The sequence below is a fragment of the Tursiops truncatus genome, chromosome 9 (assembly GCF_011762595.2).
Source record: "Tursiops truncatus isolate mTurTru1 chromosome 9, mTurTru1.mat.Y, whole genome shotgun sequence".
Classification (NCBI taxonomy): domain Eukaryota; kingdom Metazoa; phylum Chordata; class Mammalia; order Artiodactyla; family Delphinidae; genus Tursiops; species Tursiops truncatus.
In genome coordinates, this window is record NC_047042.1 from 40,071,114 (window position 1) to 40,085,467 (window position 14,354).

Below are 14,354 nucleotides of genomic sequence, written 5' to 3' on the forward strand. Positions count from 1 at the left end.
TTCTATACTTTAATGCAATAAAAAAAGCCTTTGCAAGGTTAAAAGGGTAAATTCCCTCAACGTTATCTATGCAGTAGAAAATAATTCTATGAAATGTTTATATAAAATATTTTTCATTCCCTATTGAAGTGTTGATATTGCAAATTTATAAAAAATAAAATTTTAACAAACTAAACCATAGAATGTCATGAATAAAAAACCATTTTTTTTTTTCTATGTATGTGTGTGTCAGCACACAGTGAACAGCTTTGTTAACTAGGAGTGTATGTCAGATACACACACTCCCCTCACACTGGCTACAGAAATATCCCTTTACCTTAAGGGCATCCTACATCATTATTATATATACAGTTAAAAAAAAAAAAGTAGTTAAAATTTTTTCATTAAGTTTTGAAAGTTTTATTCACATGTGGTACAATTTTCCTACTACAGAGTAAGTTTATTTCCTACTGATAATATTATCAATCGGGAACATGATAAAAAAGAAGAGAATTAGTACATGTCCTTTTCTAAGTCCCATCTGGGGATTAAATGAAATTGAACCTATTTTAATGCATATGAGCAATACTGAAATATATTTTGAAAAGAGTATTTTATTAAAAAGGACTCTAGTTGTCTCATTCATAAATTGAAGAATGACTTTTCATAATATATTATTGCCTGACATTAATGGTTTTATGTAAGGCCTTAGCCTTCAGAATCTTCCGGTTATCACGTTTCAACACATTGTACTGGTTGACATTTAAAGTCTCTACAAGCTCATGAGGCATTTTAGGCCTGACTGTCATTCCTCTGCTGCCTTACAATAGATTTTCCTCAGGAATGAAACCCAGTGACCCAACTGACACCACCAGGAGAGTATGAACTCATTAAGTCCAAGTAGATCTAATTAACCAAAACAGTAATCCCTCAAAATATTTTGCTTCCCAGAAATCTTTTGTTCCTAATGACTTAGCTTTACTGGGAGATCATCCAGAATCACTTTCAATAAAGCTGTTCTAAAGAAATCTGTCTAAATTAAAGCTGTCTAAACCAGAGCTCTATCCCTGCCCTCTTGGAAGAGCTTTTTACAAATTTAAGTTTTTTCTTTGTGATGAATAAAGAAACGTTAAGGATGATCTTATTATTCAGTATCACCTTTCTAAGTTCCCCTTTCTTCATTCTTCTCTATTATTATATACCCACGTCCACGTTTTCCTGCACTTTTTGCACTTGCCTCTTTCCCCATCTCCATCCCAAATGAATCCTGACTGTGCCCCAATTACTGCATTTAGTTCTGCCTTTTCCTCTTTTTCCCCTCCCCTTTGCACTTTTTTATTTCATATATACCTAAAACGTTGTAAAATCTTACTCCCTTTCAGATTCTCAGGTGTATTCTTGTCTGCAATTATGAGACTGCAATTGTTCACCTTCGGTTTTGCTGACCTATCAGCTTAACCATCTCAAAATCCTTATCATAAGCAGTCAGGAAGTGATAGCTAATAAAGATAATAACTAATATATACTCAGTTCTTAATGTGTCAAGCTCTCCTCTAACATGTGCTTGACCTTTACTTTTTATAATAGATGAATAGCAAGATAGATGATTGATATAAAGATACCTCAGACATGAATGGATAAATCTAAAGATATAAAGATATACAGAATTTTCTGTACTTTTTCTATTAAATGTTCCTGCATCAATTATTTCACACCTATGTTTCTTACCATTACTCCATAAACTTAAACTTACCTGCAAATTATCTTCGTCTCACAGCTCTTAGATTATGGTTATAATAAGCTTTTAATTATTTTAAACAGAAAACTTCTTGGTGAAATATCAGTCTTTGTTCACTGAAAGGGAGCAAGAAATGCTTTTTGCCAAGTATTTAAAAAAAAAAAAAAAGAAAGACTCCAACCTACCATGTGTGTACACAAACCTACCACCCAAACCTCACGTGCTGAGCCAAGAAGACAGACTCTGGGACCCTGTGCCTAGATCTCCTTTCCTGCTGTGCCCCAAGCACTGTGGTTAAAGAGGGGGGAACTGTAACTATTGGAGGAGGGGACACACAATTTTTTTCTAGTGAAAATGGAAAGAGTCTCTAATGTAAGCCACTCTCTGCTATAATCAAACAGACACTTTAACTCAGTGGCTATATACTATGTAAAAGTATATCACTAGTACCCTCCTCCTCATTTAACTTAAACAGTATGAGGTAGCTGACAGAGTTGCTACTCCCAATGCCCAGATCACTTTGTTGGCCACTGTCCTATACAAGGAAATCATATCTTCCAAGAGGAAATGTAAAAATAAGCTGCTAACCTAATAATTTAAAGGAGTGTTTTTGATTACTCTAGTTTCCCCAATTCCTCCTACATTTAAGGGTAAAAATTACTTTTCTCCAAATCTTTCCTCAACACAGTAGTAAAAGATATGAAAATTGATATTTATAGAATATCAAGGGTAAGAGTAGGTGTATTAAAAACGAATTTTTAAAACCAAACTTGCATTCAACAAGTAACATTCTAACATAATCAAAGTCCACAACAGATAAACTGAATTTTTCTTACTTTAGAACAAGGGTTCTTAACTGTGGTTGACTTTGCTCCCCAGGGGACATTTGGAAATACCTGGGGACATTTTGGGTTGTCCCAACAGCTCTGGGCCTCTAGTAAGCGAAGGACAAGAGGGCAGGGATGCTGCTAACCTTTCAACAATGCACAGCTGTCTCCTACTACAAAGAATCATCTGGTCCAACATTTCAATAGTGCCCAAGTTGAGAAAGCCTGCTATGGGAGGAGGTTTGCAGTTCATGTTTAACTGTATTTTAATATTAGAACATGTGAAGAACAGTAAGTGAATCCAGTGAGTATTTCGATACAAGAAAATGGTAATATTTCCCCTTTTGTCTTTAACAACCATTTGAAAAAGAGGGGAAAGATGTAGCCAGGAGGGTAAAGGGGAAGATGCTATTTATACACATCATGTTTATCTAATTAAATCCCTATGACAGACCAATGAGAAGGCGGGAACATCACTAAGTGGTGGTTAAGAGCTTGATATCTGTAGGCAGCATTCTGGATTCATCTTCCAGCTCTTGCTTTTTAGATATATGCTATTTGGCAACTTAATCTCTCTGCGCCTCTGTCCCGCGTCCGTAATACAGGGATAAGAACAATGTATTTCATGATGTTGTTGTGAGGATAAAATTAGTTAATGTAAGTAAAGGGAGCAGGGGATATCGAAAAGCATTTACAGGTGTTTGCTTTTATTGGTTTGATTATTCTTACAACTACCATGATGGCCACCATCATTGTTTCATAGGTGAGAAAATCAGGCCTCAGGGAAGTCTAGAGAACTAGCTTATAGGTGGCACAGTGTGACCTGGACTGCACCCCCCTCCTGACTCCAGGTGGAGGGTGATAGGGCTGCATGGTGTCACGTATCAGAGACTTGCACCAAGGCCAAGGCATTACCCTGATGTCTCCTAGAGGTTCTGTCACGTCAAATTATTAGCCTGCTTGTGAAGTTGTGTTTGGTCCCTCAGTAATTCAGACTTTAGAACTTGATTATTTTGTCTTCAAAACTCATGTTTGTTTTGGACGCACTTGAGGATATTTACCAAATAATTCAACATCTTAAAGCTTAAATAATAATGCCGGTGATAAAGTGTTGGCTATAGCCCATTGCAGTTCATGCAGTATCCTTCAAGTTGTCTGAGGACAGGAATATTCACTCACCTTTTTGCTAGCTGCTTCTCCCTCCTGCTCTTCAAGGTCTCCAGGCCCTTCCCCCTCTCCCAGCTCCCACCCTTACCCTTCTCTCCACAGCTTCAACCATTTGGGAAGAAAAAGTAAGAAGCACCAAATCACTGGTCTCAAATTACTAGGGATGTATCACAAACAGAGCAATTAAGTCCACTCACATACGTCTAACGTATCTTTATCACTACGTGAACGCTTTTTCTGTATTTGGCAGTTGCACTGTCTCCTGCCTCAGAAACAACCATGACATTACAATTTGTTAACAAACACTCAGCTTTTATTTTATGATTCAGAGTCATCATTTCCTTTAGATATTGACTTCTACATCCAGATATTCCTGAGCAGTTACACCCCAATTCCCACCATTTTGGTTACAGCAGCTGAATTGAGTTTAACTTTGTAATTTTGGCATTTCTTTCTTATGACATTACTGCCACCTCTAAACCCCCATCACTCAGCGACTGAAAAACCAACCAAGCAAATGAACCACAACAAAGCAAAATTTTCAGATCCTCATGCAAAACCATGTAATTATTTTCCTGTCCTTAAGCCATAATGAAGATAATTTCTTTAGCCTAGATTACTTTGAATTTTCACACTTCTATTAACGTTTGCAACTTTTCCCTTTCTTTGGTTCCATTTTAAAAATCACAGAATAACTCTCGGCTACTACAAAAAACTTTTAAGTTTTTAAAAATTAAATCCTTTGCATTATTTTCTATTCTTTCCCAATTCATCACTTGATAGTATGCATTCTATTCTTTGACGACGCTCCCAGGTTTATATGAAAATCAGATTCTTGCTCCACAGCTGCCCTAATATCACTGTGATTAGCAGCAAATATAACGAAAAGCAGTAAGAATTTTCATCTAACTAGGAGTAGGGGAGCAAAATGAAGAAACGAGTTTACTCTCAAGCCAAAGTATGAGCGTTTCAGGCCGTATTTTTTTCACAATATATATCATATAAGCACTTGTATTCGTTTCCATTATTGCTGTGACAAACTATCGCAAACTCAATGAGCAAAAACAGCATAAATTTCTTAACTCACAGTTCTGAAGGTCAGAAGTTCAAAACGGGTCTTGCTGAGCTAAAATCAGGGGGTTGTCCGGGCTGTGTTCTTCTCTGAAGGCTCTGGGAGAAAATCCATTTTCTTGCTTTTTCCAGCTTCTAGACGCTGCCTCTATTCTCCGGCTCAGGAGCCCTCCCGCCATCTTGAAAGCCTATAACCACACAGCAACTCTTTCTCACACCGGCCTCACTCTGAACCTCCCGCCTCCCTCCTTGGCCTATAAGGGCGCTTGTGATTACATGAGGCCCACCTGAATCATCCCGAATATGCGCTCCATTGCAAGGTCAGCTGATTAGCAACATTAATTCCATCTGCAGCATTAATTCCCCTTTGCCTTGTAACACAACATATTCGCAGTTTCTGGAAATTAGAATGCGGACGTCTATGGAGGAGGGATTATTCTGCCTACTATAGTGCTTGTTTGTTTTGGGGTGTGTTTTTTTCTTTGCTCAGTTGTAAAGCAGAATAATTTGAAAATTAGATAATAGAATGGTAAATTTTTTTCCTTCTCTCAATATCTCTTAAAATCCCAGCTAACTCACTGGCTCCCTCCCTCTCTCTCTCTCTCTCTCTATCTCTCTCAGAACAAAAATTACAAAAAACTTTACAGAGTAATTAGTAGGCTTTTCATAAATTGGTAAAACAAAACAAACAAACAAACATGAATGTCAAATAAATTCTGAATGGAACCAAACTGGTTTCAGCATTTAACTGTTTTTTGTTCTCATAAGCATTTTTAAAACTTTTAATATAAGTAATACATAGTAGAATAATTAAAATTAATTACAAATAAGTAAAACAAAAATTATAAAGTTAAAATCATTTCTAAACCCACTACAATGGAAAGCAGTTATCTTTTTTATATACATTTATTTAGATCATATTATCATGAAAATATGTCTTTGTCAGTAATTATATATTTAAAATTATGATGACTAAATAATATTTCACTATAATTTACAGTGCATGTTCTGTGAGGCTTGGGGCTGCTTTCAAAAGATGTGATAAACATCTTTTATCACCTAAAAGATACTCATGTGTATATCTCTGTGTACTTTATCCTTACAACTAATAGGAGTAAAATTACTAGGTCAAAGATTATGCTCATTTTTTAGTAGTCATTGTTTATGTATACTAGATGTTAGTGTTTAATAGGTGTATTCATGAACTTCTTAGTGAAGTTTAATTTTGCTCTATAATATAAAGTATCGAAAATTTTCTAATTTTTTGATTTCAAGAAACCTTGTCATGCAAGTGGCAGCATTACAAACATGGTTATAAGTACTCAGTAAAGAACATAGTGCAAAGTGAGTAGTCAGTAAATGGATGAATGACCATGTTTGCTTAGGATTATGTCAGGCTGCAAAATTTAATCAGTGTAGATGGCATGAGTAATCTTACATGCATACAGTGTGCAGCGCCAACATATCCACAGATCTCCTTAGTGTTTTTTGTCAAATGACAGATTATATTGTTTTGGAACAGTGACTCACAGCCATGGCTGCACACTGTAGTCACCTGGCAAGTTTTAGGAACTACTGCAGACTAGGCATTGATTTTAGAAGCTACCCAGGTGATTCTGCTATGCAGTCAAGGTTTTATTTTCTACTACTCAGGCTTTGACCCATACTAGACCATTAAGTCAGAATCTCCAGGGGTAGGACATGGGCAACAGCACTTTCTAGAGTGCCCCATGTGAATACCACGTGCAGACCAAACTGAGAACCACTAAAAGGGTCCTCAGGATCAAGTCTCCAGCCCATTTGTTTTACAGGTGAGGATAATTGAGACCTGAGCAGCTCAACTGTCTTCCCCCAAGGTTAAGTGGCTAATTAGATTCTGTGTTAGAAGTCAGGCCACATTTAGCATAGAGATTCAGAGCACAGAAGAAACCATTTTAAAAGACAGACATTTTTCAAACCACTAAAAATAGACGAAAATATGGCATCATTTAGGATCTTCTAGGAGAACTAGCCAATTATACATCTTACCTGTTTATTGCTTCTACACTCTCTGGTCCCATTATCCACTGACTCACCTAGGCTCACCTTGCACTTTAAGTGATTCTGAAGGGCCTCTGAACTAAATTTGGGGAGAGTCTTGGGGTTATGAGTGTTATGCTCCTGAGGGTCCCATGTCCCAGTAATTGGTCCACTAATGTGTTAATGGCTGGAGTTTAACAGAATGAAAACAATAGGAAAAGAGAAGACATATGGTTAGAGGACTGACTGTTCTGTGCCGGGTTTCCTGTGTGGAAAATCAAACGACTTGATACTAATTGTGTGCAAAAGTCGTTGGCAGTGAAGCCAACAAAAACACTGGATAGTGTGTCGGCTCAAAGCAAAGCACATCAAATTATGTATTCAGAAGTCCTTATAATCAGAACCTTGGTCATGTGAATCACTTGCTTTTTACTTAGGCTTCAGGAGGCCCTTCCTGTGAACAGAATGTCTGGCCTATTAAACACAGAGCTGCCAAGTCAGAGCCACAGGTGGCCATGATTTGGCAAGTGATAAAACACCAGCCATGCTGAAGACAATAAAAAACGGATAGGATTTTTTTTCATCTGGTTTTCAATACATACATACAGAACAAAAGACTTTCTTGGGAGAAAGCTGAGTTTTATGATTGAACATAACACCCAGTATGATTCCCTAATACATTACCAAGCCCCTACTTAAGGTTTGGAAATTTTTTATTGAAAGTCACTGATTTATAAGTCTGTATAAAAGACAGTATTATAGCTGAATAATAAGTAGCTATATTCATTTAATTTTTCCCATTTCTTCTTATGTTTTTAAGGATTCATCATAGATATTTACATTCTCCGTAACCTTAGAAAAAAGGCACATAGAACTTGTGTACTGAGAATTTTACAAATCCACAGTCAAACTTCACCTTCTACCTCACTCCCAGCCACAATACACAGCCAGCCGATGCTCACAAGATGTCATCCACCTAACTCTACAGACCTTAGCACTCTTTCTCTCTTAACAGTTAGGTTCACTGTATTTCTTATCACTCTGATCCTTCTCAATCTCCTGAGATACCCATGTTGACCCAAACCTTATTGCACCTACCACTCTTCAGTTTCACCATACATTGTGTTCTGTATACGATCCTGTCTCAACGTTATCTATTTCCTCTCCTGTAAATCCTCCAAATTAATGTATATGTAATGAACAGCATGTGAGCAAACCCTAGCACCAGCATCTGGGTATCTATTTACTCCTCCTGTACTCTGGGGTTATAAACTCCAGCCCCAGGACTGGAAAACAGGATCAGTGCCAGGGAAACTTCGACCTATTTCAGGCTCTGCCACCTCATAGGTTTACCAGAGCGAACAATTTTGGGGCCCTATTTTCTTCATCCATAAAATAAAAATACAATTTTTAGAGCGTTTTGTTCAGAGTGGTTGTTAAGATCATGGAAGCCAATGAAAAGTGACCATCTTAAAACGCATGTGATTGAAAATCTGTGTCAGAAAGAATTTCCATATTCCCAATTTCTTTATAGTTTGAATAAACCTTAAAACGTAACTAGGCTAACTTACAATTAAGTGCAAACTTTCATTCTTACTCTCTGATAGATGGCTACCAGTTTCTGCTTGAATATATTTAGTGATGGGAACTCTTTCTGTCTGAAAGCTACTCATTCCAGCCTTAACAATGTGTATTTATCTGTGATAGTTTAAAAGAAAAAAAGCACCATCTCTGATATAGCTTATACATTGACAAGATTTTACCACAGCATATTAGGAAAGAGAAACAAAGCAATTTATTTCCTTGTTTCCTTTTTGTAATTATCACCAAAAGATAGAAATTTTACAATTAGGTTCAAACCTCCTATTTAAAACAGAATTGGTAAAATACCACAAGCATAAAGACGATCATTTTCTGTTCTCAAACTTAGAGATATTAGAGGGTCCAACTTGCAGTGATTTTTAAGTGCAGTAAATCTAGGTTTAGCTTGCAAATAACTAACAAAAAGGAAACAGTGACAAGAATATTAAGAAGTAGTAAAAGACTAAAGGCCAAAAGGAATTTTTGAGTAATTAGGGATAAAAAAGACAATTTGTATTATGGCCCAAAGCATATGGAAAGGTGCTCAACACATTATGAGGGAAATGCAAATTAAAACTACAATAATATAGCAATACACACAGCAGATTGTTGAACAAGAGAAAAACTAACAATACAAAGTGATAGTGAAAATGTGGAGTGACTAGAACTCTTATGCATCGCTGGTGGAAGTGACAGTTGGTACAACCACTTTGAAAAATTATTTGGCTATAGAGTAAAACTAAAAATACCTATGACTCAACAAGTCTGAACCTGGCAATAATGAGTACAGTTCACGTCTTAGATCCACTAAAAGACATGAACAAAAATGTAAATAGAACCTTTATTCATAATTGTCCAAAACTGAGTTTGACTCAAATGTCCCTCAACAGTAGAAGGGATAAACCAATTGTATAGTATTCATGCTCTCAGTAATGAAAAAGAACCAACCATTGTTACAAGCAACAACGTAAATGAATCTCCCAGACACGATGTTCAGCAAAAGAAGACAGACTGAAGAAAGGAAATACTGTATGATTCCATTTACATGAAGTTCAAAAATAGGACAAATTAACTCATGGTGGTAAGTTATAATTATCCTTACCTTTGTATGCTGACATGGGGTGTGAGGGAGCCTCCTGAGGTGCTGGAGATATTTTGTATTTTGATCTATAAGGTGATTACCCAGGCATCTACAGTTATAAAACAATTGATTTGTGTATTTAAGAATTATGCACAGAAAAACTACTACCAGTAGAGATGTACAGCTTTACTATATTATATTCTAAACTATAATTCACATTTTTCCATCTCAGCCTCTTTAGAATACACCAAAATAATATTTCATGCAATAGAGTCAAGTTGGAAAGAGTTGTCAAGAGCTTAATTTGAATTAATTATTGTGTTTAAGAAAAACTGCTTTATAATTGTATATCTTGATAGTGAAAAAAGTATATTTAGCACTTCTAAATGTCCTTCTGTTTACTTAATATAAGCACTTATTAAAATGAGTTGCAGAGTTTCTCATTGATGAAAGCATTCATGAAAAAATAAGTGTATTTTAAATAGAAGTTACTTTATTTACTATGAAGGCAAATCAGGATGACCTGGGTCAACAAGTGCATTTAACTGAGAAGGACTACCATTTAATTTGTGGAATTCTATAGTAAATTTGAACTAAAATGATTTTTACCACATAACTCTCTTTAAAAAAGTGGAATTTGCTAAAGAAAGCAGTTATTTAGGAAAGTGTTCTAATAGTGTATACCTGAGTATCATAAACTCGAGGACGCAAAGTTTCTAGTCACTAATTCCCTGAGGCAAACACTTTGCGAGGAGAGAAGTGGTTCACCCGCCCATGAGTTCCCTTCTCTGAAAACTGTCCAGCTGCCTATGCACCCGGGTGCACTCAATACTTTCCTTATTCAAAACTATTCATGTGATTTTCATTGCCAAAAAAAAAACTATTCTAATAGTGTCTACCCCCCTTAGAGAGGAGTAGGAAAACAAAAGTAACCTTACTCTTTTGCTGTTAATAAGACAAAAACTAATGAAAAATAGGGAAAATCTACTACTTAAAACACCTAGTACTTTACAAATAAGCCCCAAAAAAAGAAGAAAGGGGAGAGAAAGAGAGAGAGAGAGTGTGTGTGTGTGTGTGTGTATGCACGCACGCGTGTGCGCAGACTGGAGAACAAGAAAAACATCTAATCCCTTCTGTGAGAATTTTTTTTAATTGAATGGAAAGAGAAGTTAATCAGACAAAGGAAGGAGGAGAAAGGGTCCATTACAGAATTGAAAATCAGATGCTTACACCTTTTATGATGTCATATAACATTACCTGAGTAGGGCCAATGAGAAAAAAAGGAGCATTTCTGAGAAGGGCACAGAAACCTTGCTCCACGGGGAAGCGTGTAACTTAAATCCTGCCTTTTAGCCCCACCAGAGAGCAAGCTTTAGGAATCTCCCCTGATAGAAAGGGCTGCTCATTTTCAGCACCACCACTTGCCTCTACCATCTTCTTGAACCCCTGCCCTCCACGTCCCCACCCTACGCTTGTGTTGGTTTTGTTTTTTATATTGAAAATGCAGAAGGTATGCTGTAAGATGCAAGGAAAATGTTCTAGTTTCTGGGGAGTAGTCCAACTCTTGTGGTTTTATTAAATAAACATTCAACAAACTTCTACTACATGCAAAGCACTATGATAGATCCAGGAGAAGAAAGATGACTAAAGGAAAATAAAACACATTCTATGAAAGGTTGACTTCAAATTGCTTAAAATCCTGGAGAGGGAGGGGTGCGGTGGGGATGTTTGAAACCAACAGAGAAACATGAATACAATTAAGGAAGTAAAAGAGGGAAAGGATATCCTAAATGCATCATATCTGGAACAATTCAACTTTACTTTTCCATAGGAAATAAGGGCATTTTAAGCCAGCAAAGGTCATTTAAAAATCTGGTCCCAGTGTCATGGTGAAGGCAGAGTCCAAGACGGTCTCTAAGGACGGGAGTGTAGAACACGGCTGAACTCAAAATGTTCTGTGGAAAAGTAAGTATAGAGTAAAACAAATAATTTTGTTTTCAGGAGGCTAAGTACATTCAATATTGCAGGCACTAATTACTACCTTGGAAGCTTCAGAAATTCCTAAGTAGATGAGTCTAGGGGAGTAATCTGGTTGAAGAAAGGTAAGCCGACTTGTCTTCAAGCTTAATTTTCATAGCAAGCGAATCATTTACTTTCACTTGTTTGTTTATTTGGCAAGGTTTAGGAGAGGCTAATGGACACCAGTCTGGCTCCCCATCCCTCTTCCCCCTTCCCCTCCCCCATATCACTTGGTGCCTCCACTGACCATTAATGAAAATAATAATAAAGAACATGAAGAAAAACCAAGCAGTTGTTTAATTAATCATTTTAAAGGCAACAATTCAGAATAACTAGATATTGTTTACCATTTCAGAATCAAATGATAATTTGCATAGCTGTTGGCAGGTTGGTGATTCTTGAATTTTTGTTGGTTACAGAGGCTTGTGAGAATTTCAGAAAAAATGACAGGGTCTCTTTCTTCCAAACTACCTATATTTGCCTCCCCACATATACTCAAATTGTATCAATGTAATGGAGTTTATGGGTCCCTGGGAAACTCATATACTGTTTTTATTTTAGCCTTCCCCTCAACCTCCCAGCCACTCACCCCTCACCACTAATGTTTGGAAACAATAGATTGTATTTCTATTTTCTTACTGCTCTCTTTATATTTTTACACAAACATCCATCACTGTAAAAGGAAATACAGAGGTGGTTTGCAGACACTAATCCTAAATGAAAATTCAGGAATTTCTCTATGATTTTTTAATTTGGTGTTGGTTATTATCACACGTCTTGGTTTTTTTTAGAGCAATAAAGAGATAGAAAAAAAAGTCAAGGATTATTTGTATGAAAATTTTGACTATGGTGTCTGTAATAGGCTGCTTTTACATGCTACAGCTTTTGATATATCTAATAATTTAAATAGAAGTAAATTATTGAAGTAAAATAGACTCATCCCCTAAATAGAGTTCTATTAATAAAACATGGAGATCTGAAACCATAGTAACAAAATGCTCAACAGTAATAATTTATTTGCCTTAATAACTTCTATCAGACTAACACATGCAAACAAGACAAATAAGAATATGAAAATTAAAAGCTTTTTCTTCAAAATAATTTATTTATAACCAAAAGAAACAGAAGTTAATACCCAGAAAAATACAATTAATTTATTTCAAGATATTAAATTATTTGTAACAATTATTCTAATTCCTTCTGAAAAGTATCTCTTGAACATAATCTCATGGACTAAATTTTAAAAAGAAAGAAACCAGAGAAGCTTCAAGATGGCTGAAGAGTAAGACACGGAGATCACCTCCCTCCCCATAAATACATCAGAAATACATCTACATGTGGAACAGCTCCTACAGAACACCTACTGAACGCTGACAGAAGACCTCAGACCTCCCAAAAGGCAAGAAACTCCCCACGTACCTGGTTAGGGCAAAAGAAAAAACAGAGACAAAAGAATAGGGACGGGACCTGCACCAGTGGGAGGGAGCTGTGAAGGAGGAAAGGTTTCCACACACTAGGAAGCCCCTTCCCGGGCGGAGACTGAGGGTGGCGTAGGGGGGAAGCTTCAGTCCACGAGGGAGAGCACAGCAACAGGGGTGCAGAGGGCAAAGCGGAGAGATTCCCGCACAGAGGATCGGTGCCGACCAGCACTCACCAGCCCGAGAGGCTTGTCTGCTCACCCGCCAGGCCGGGCGGGGGCTGGGACCTGAGGCTCGGGCTTCGGAGGTCGGATCCCAGGGAGAAGACTGGGGTTGGCTGCATGAACACAGCCTGAAGGGGGCTAGTGCGCCACAGCTAGCCAGAAGGGAGTCCGGGGAAAAGTCTGGACCTGCCTAAGAGGCAAGACACCATTGTTTTGGGGTGCGCAAGGAGAGAAAATTAAGAGCGCCACTTAAAGGAGCTCCAGAGATGGGCGCGAGCCACGGCTATAAGCACAGACCACAGAGACAGGCATGAGATGCTAAGGCTTCTGCTGCCGCCACCAAGAAGCCAGTGTGAAAGCACAGGTCACTGTCCACACCTCCCCTCCCGGGAGCCTGTGCAGCCCGCCACTGCCAGGGTCCCGTGATCCAGGCACAACTTGCCCGGGAGAATGCATGGCGTGCCTCAGGCTGGTGCAACGTCATGCCGGCCTCTGCTGCCACAGGCTCGCCCCGCACTCCGTGCCCCTCCCTCCCCCCACCCCCCGGCCTGAGTGAGCCAGCGTCCCTGAAGCAGCTGCTCCTTTAACCCCGTCCTGTCTGAGCAAAGAACAGACGCCCTCCAGCGACCTACACGCAGAGGCGGGGCCAAATCCAAAGCTGAACCCCGGGATCTGTGAGAACAAAGAAGAGAAAGGGAAATCTCTCCCAGCAGCCTGAGAAGCAGCAGATTAAAGCTTCACAATCAACTTGATGTACCCTGCAACTGTGGAATACCTGAATAGACAACGAATCATCCCAAATTGAGGAGGTGGCCTTTCAGAGCAAGATTTATTATTTTTTCCCCTTTTCCTCTTTTTGTGAGTGTGTATGTGTATGCTTCTGTGTGAGATTTTGTCTGTATAGCTTTGCGTCCACCATTTGTCCTAGGGTTCTATCCGTCCGTTGTTTTTTTAAAATTTTTTTTCTTAATAATTATTTTTTATTTTAATACCTTTATTTTATTTTACTTTATTTTATTTTATTTTATCTTCTTCTTTCTTTCTTTCTTTCTTTTTTTCCTCCCTTTTATTCTGAGCCGTGTGGAGGACAGGCTCTTGGTGCCCCAGGCAGGCCTCAGGGCTGTGCCACTGAGGTGGGAGAGCCAAGTTCAGGACACTGGTCTACAAAAGACGTCCCAGCTACACGTAATATCAAACGGTGAAAATCTCCCAGAGATCTCCATCTCAACA

The 14,354-nt window shown here is 38.0% G+C and overlaps 1 long non-coding RNA gene across 1 annotated transcript; it reads right to left on the reverse strand.

Annotated features, from left to right (window-relative positions):
• Nucleotides 1–4,804: 4,804 nt before the first annotated feature.
• LOC141279466 (uncharacterized) lies at nucleotides 4,805–9,541 on the reverse strand. Its single transcript, XR_012333723.1, has 3 exons — nucleotides 9,485–9,541; nucleotides 5,070–5,179; nucleotides 4,805–4,970 (listed from the first exon to the last, which is right to left on the reverse strand). It is a non-coding gene; the product is annotated as an uncharacterized lncRNA (long non-coding RNA).
• Between the last annotated feature and the right edge of the window lie 4,813 nt (nucleotides 9,542–14,354).